Source organism: Diabrotica virgifera, chromosome 3 (genome assembly GCF_917563875.1).
Source record: "Diabrotica virgifera virgifera chromosome 3, PGI_DIABVI_V3a".
NCBI classification, from domain to species: domain Eukaryota; kingdom Metazoa; phylum Arthropoda; class Insecta; order Coleoptera; family Chrysomelidae; genus Diabrotica; species Diabrotica virgifera.
Window position 1 is genome coordinate 11,528,451 of NC_065445.1, and position 6,550 is coordinate 11,535,000.

Below are 6,550 nucleotides of genomic sequence, written 5' to 3' on the forward strand. Positions count from 1 at the left end.
TCTGTATCCTTATGAAAATCTGTATCATAATGATACAGGTAGTGACATCATAATTGATATATTATAGTATGAGAATAGAAAAATTATTGTTAATGTATTATTAAAGATCCACAAGGAAAAAGGTTTTCCTGTAGTTGGCTGTATACCATATAATAAAAAAACGAATAAAGTCCTTTATAAAAAGTCTATATTTAAAATCCCTAAAAAGGGATCACAGAACTAGTTTTCGATTGGTTGACCAATCATCATCAGTGCTTTCCTAAAATGAATATAACCTGATAAAATGATGCAAAGGTTTTAAAATTTTGACTACGTTTAAAAAAAGTTATAGGTTATACTCACGTGACCTTACCATGCTAACTCCCAAAATATAATATTACAAATTTTATTTACATATATTACATAATTACAAATATTTTGGTGGTTAGCATGTAAGATCACGTGAGTATAACGTACAACTTTTTTTAACCGTAGTCAAAATTTTAAAACCTTTGCACCATTTTATAAGGTTATATTCATTTTAGGAAAGCACTGATGATGATTGGTCAACCAATCGAAAACTAGTTCTGTGATGTAGCCCTTTAGGGATTTTAAATATAGACCTTTTATAAATGAGTTTATTCGTTTTTTTGTATTATATGGTATACTGCCAACTACAGAAAAACCTTTTTTCTTATGGATCTTTAATAATACATTAACAATAATTTTTCTATTCTCATACTATAATATATCAATTATGATGTCATTATCTGTATCATAATGAACTTCATTATGATACAGATTTTCAATAAGATACAGATTTTTAGCCAATAGAATCGCGATATGACATTCGCGATAAAGGTGGCACACGCGTAATAAACAATGGCGAGTCAAAATATACGCTTTGACAGTTCTCAATATGTAAACAAACTGTCAGACTGACAAACTACTTAATTTGTTTGCGTTACAAAATTAATAAAATTGAATATATTTTTTGTGAACGATCATAGAAAAAATCGTGTATACAACTTGCATTTAATTATCATTATGAAGCTCGTACTCTATACGAAACTCGCCGCTAGGCGGCTCGTTTCGTATCCCTTATACTCGCTTCATAATGACCATAATTAAATGCTCGGTGCATAGTATACTATTAAAAACCAGTCTCATTTTAACTGGCTTTAATAAAAATCGTCTTTTTGTTCTACGAATATTTAACATACCGTATATGAATTTCGCACCAAATAACATTCCAAATACTATAATTGTTTTATTGTTGTTTCATTAAGCAGTAACAAGTATTTTAAAATCAATCTCCTTTTAAGAGACTCTAATAAAAACTTATCTTTTTCGGTGTACGAATATTTAACATTCCGGATATGAATTTGGCACCGAATAACATTCCGTATTTGCGTTTGGAACCTCACCGCCTATTGGTTAAAATATGACCGCGTGCTGCAACGAACCAACAGAAAACTCCTAGGTTCCAAATACATATACGGAATGTTTCGATGCTTACCGGAGCCCGGCGATATAAGGTACCCGGCGTCAACCAGAGCAACGGCGTAATTTTTCCTGTTTTTTTGCTCTTCACTTTATGTGCATAATGCGTTTAATTCGGTTTGTTCTAGCATGGTGGGATAGCACTGGTGACTGTATTACGTTCTCTCACTAACCAACTGTTTGCTAACGGTTTCTGACTAGTTTGACTGTTTGCTAGAACAAACCTATTATTAATTTGCTCTATTTAATATGACCTTTACCTCTATTTTGAAATATATTTTATTATTTTATTCTAGAAACGGCGCAAGAATTCCGCGAGATTTTTGGATGATTTGCCTGGGCGACTAATAGTGTCGCTGTGAAATATTAATATTGTCATATATCGTATAATAAGCAATTTAACCAGAAGATTTAATGCGGCAAATAAAACTCATTTGCTATTTAACATTTTTTGGACATTCCGAGGTGAAGATGATGACAATATTAAGAAAAAAAATTGATACATTGCGCGAGTTTCCTAAAGAAGACATCAGTGAAGAAATTGATAGATCAAATTTTTCATTTAATACACATATACAAGGATAATATTGGTGAATCTCAACTTTCTTCGATAAATTCGTTTATTAACATGGCCCCCAAGGAGTCCTAACTTAAATCCAATAGATAGAGCATGCATGGGATATTCTGGAACGACGTCTTTGACGTAACCAGGGTGAGCTTGAAACCGTGAATGATTTGGAGCAAGCAGTTCATGACGAATGGGAGCAAATCCCTCAGGCAGACTTTGCTGCCTTAATCCGAATTATGCCGGATCGAATGAGAGCCGTAATTAGGGCTCATGGGGGTTATACAGCCTACTATATATAGTTTTTCATAAAAAAATGTTTAAATTAAAAAAATAAATAATAATTTTTTGGTTCTTTGCAGATTTTCAAATGTTTGGGTTTTTTATTATTTTTCCCGTGTAATACTCTTGAGTTGAAATAAATATGTATGGCTTTTAAATTTTGTCTATTATAAAATACTCAATTGAAAACATCTTAAATTTTTTTAAACTAAGTTTTTAGGAAAAATCCTAAAAACCGAGTGCCCGGTTAATTTTACACCCCAGTGTATAAACTTAAAATTCTGAATTGGAGACGTTGCTAAAAACGCATTAAACGTAATAAACTGTATGTAAAAAATGCACTTTAAAATTCATATATTTCAAACTATAGCGCGTTACCAGAGTTTGGCTGGCACCGGCTATAAACGCTTGTGAGGACCCTAAATTGCTGTCCCGAGATGCAAGATGCATTAGGCCAACTACGATGGGAAGAAAAAACGTCGCAAACTTGATTCTTCGGATGGTGGTGAGTACCAGCACGCGCTAGGCTCATTAAACAGGCTTACTGAAGAAGATTTCATCTACAGGGTGATTGCAGATTATACGTGCGTATAAAACATTGCATTATAATATGCAATAAGATTATAGACAGGAGGAATTATCGCCGCAGAAGAATATCCTGAATGAGAAATATTTTATTTGGTTGGTGGATTTTGATGGAGAAGAGAATGGTTTGGTTGCACCTCAAACAAACTGTTTTGCTTTAATGATATCCAATCTCCGATAGAAGAGGAACGCATCGACGAAGACTGTCATCACACCCTTCTAATTCACGTTTAGTCATTGTTAAACTTTAGAGACTGTACAAAGAAAATAGTACTAAATACCATAGTACTGGATCTTCCCTTACTCCTCTCATCAATGGTCTATAAAGGAGCGTTTTTCTCGATGAGTCAGTTTTTTCCATCCGCATTGCATGCCCTATCCACCTCAAAGTTCTACTCAATGTATTTTATGATATCTGGTTCCTGGTATATTCTATAAAGTTTAAAGTTGTATCGTCTTCTCTCCATTACATTATCATTTACCACTCCATAGATTCGCCTTTTTTTAAAACATCTTAACATGCTTTCATTACTATTCCAGGTCCAAATCGTTTACCTTTTTGGTGAACTTGAAAGATATTGTAGTTTTACCTTTGCATCTCTCGATATAATTGAGGATTTGAAGATATTAAATTTTGCCCAATTAAAAAAGGAGTCTCAAGATGAACATAAATGGTATTACTTCTTCTTCACCTGCAGAAAGGAAATGACTTCATTTGAAGCAACGATTTTGGTGATTGTATTCCACAAAGGTTGAATTCCTTAACTGGTTTTGTGTTAAATTCTGTATCTGACCTATGTTCTTGCCACTTTCCTGTTTATATAACTTTCTCATCTCCTTTATTTTGTGTTGAACTTCGTTTGATCAGCAGTGTCTTTAATAATACTGGCCATATATCTCCAAATTGTATCAGAACTTTCCTTCATCTTCCAGCACATTTTTTCTCCTATTTTTGCTGGATAGAATTTTTTTTATCTTCAGATCCATCATATGATTTTTTGTGATCTTTTTCCGATATTTTGACTTCTGTTTCGCTTTCATTTCGATTTCCAGCTAAGTTACTTATGTAAATAATCTCTTTTTTAAAAGAAAGTATATCTAATGCTGTTGCTAATTACAGCATATCGTATCCAGGTTCACATCTAGTTGCAAGGCTCATATTCTATGTATGGCTTCATATCCTTTCTTGGATTGACCCACATATGCATCAAAATCTCCACCTACTTTGATGGAATATCATCAGTATGTAACCCAGAGATCATTAAGTTTTTTTTGTCTAAAACTTCACCCATAAATAAAAAAAAAAACAAAGAACGAGACAGAAAGACTGTGTTTATCATCAAAATACGATACGTTATAAATGCAAGAACTTTAATTTAGGTGACAATACTCATTTACCCTTTTTAAATATTAAATATTAATTCCAAAACAAGGAACTTTATAAACAAGAGAAAACAAAGGTCAACTTTGTTTTGATTCGAATTAATTAAACAGCTACTAGATCTTATCTTATACGTGTACCGTGTACCACGTTTCAAAATATACGTATCTTTGTATAGATCTCGTAATATACCTACAACTTCAATATGTTGACTATCTGGTTTTTTCAATACAGTCATTGTTGTGTGTACTTTTATCTTTTTGCGACTTTGCACAACGAAATAGACCTTGACTTTAGACCCTGTCTAAAAATAGGTAAATTTAGTTTCGCAGAAAGACACCCGCAGATAATATATTATTGATAAACGAATAGGATATTTCACTCACTTGCAGTTAATTTTATTCAAATACTTATTATAACCACAATTCAACAGCCTGCTGACTTCTACCAGACTTACCAAATTTTTGGCAATTCTGTCAGCGTCAAAAAGGTATAAGTAAATGTGTTCCTGAGTTAAAGATCTTTTTACATAAAAATACTTTTTACCAGTGCCGGCGCTAGGGTATAAGGTGCCCGCCTGCAAAACTAGCACAGGCGCCCCCTCCCTCGCACATACATACACACAGATACTCGTACAACCCCAGCCTCGGAGACATTATGTGTGTTCTAATGGACTAGTGAGACCCACATGCCCGAAGATCAAACCGGTCACACTGCATAACCTGGAGTGGTATCTATCTGGCCACCAAGCTATACCACCTCCCCTTTCTATCGCAGTACATAACGAATGAGGAGGCTTTGTACTGAACGTTACCTTGGATGCCCTGGGTAATGGGACATCCTCAATATTACTTGATGTGGTTAAACCCCTGATTTTAGAAGTACCTAGACGAGCTTTTCTCCCTATTAATGACTTGATTTTGGATTTTTGTCCTAAAAATGTGTATTCCGGGCAGCGAGGCACCGACTTAAGTCGGTGTCCCACTATCCGGAAATGTCCCCGGTAAATAAAGTTACAGTTCTACGGTTACAGTTTTATTGGACCCATCATCTGACAAAACAACTTCACCTTAACCTTTAACTTTTTTAAGAAATTGGCTAAGAAAACTAAGATTGTTTTCTCTTTGTCATTTCTTCTTTTTAGATTTGTGCCCCAGATAATTTTTTTGAATCCATTTTGATTTAACTAATAAAAATAATAACTTTAAAACCTCAAAATTATGCTTCTGCAGTAATGTGAAATCGTAATTTAATAATATTACTGAGTACTTAATAAAATTTTATATTAATTGAATGCAACACTAGATTCTTTAACAGCAGAGTGGAACTGACAAACTATTCTGTATTATAATTACATGAAATAATACTAAATCTAAAGAGCTCTAAACTAAATTATTTGTAAAATGTTTATTTTAAATATTATATTTTTATGGGATTAATACTTGATACCGCTTAATAGGTACATACCTAATACTTAAATTAGACAGGCGGCAAGAAACCAGTATCACGATCTTGTTTATTTTACTAGAAATCATTCATTTCCTCTCATAACATAACTGCTGGTATAATACAAAACTAACAACTTGCAAGAAATTTGAAGAAAATAAACAAAGCATTCTCATTCTGAGTTGTTAGTTGAAGAATGATATCTTTGACCAATAAATTATATTATTTACTACATGGTAAGAATTCTATGCGGCATTGCATATTTTTGTATATTTTACATGTGTGATATGCAAAATTAACAAACACAGATTTAGGGTATTCTAAAAAGTTCATTCTGGCGCCCGCCTGCAATGCATCCCTTGCAGGCCCGTTATCGCCGGCCCTGCTTTTTACATAGAATTCACGTTGGATATTTACAAACAGTTTAAAATCCAATCAAATTTTATCAGATATGAAATTATATTTGATAAAAATTGTCTGTATTTAATTCCTTCCTTATATTAATAATTCATCACTGTTGGTGATCATGAGAAGACAAAATTTATGCGAATATCGATAACTCAAAGAAATAACGAGAATCTCTTCATAAACGGAACCAACGTCGAACGAGTTAGAGTTGCACAAGTTTGACTTGAATGTTTGAACTTGACTTGAGTTTGACTTAATTTCAAGTCAAACTCAAGTCAATCCTTCTGACAAATATTTCAAGTCAAGTCAAACTGGTCAATCGTACAGGTTTGAAAATTCAAACTGTTTGTCAAACTAGTTTGAGAGTTTGAAAAATAATTTATTTAGTAGATATACTTTTT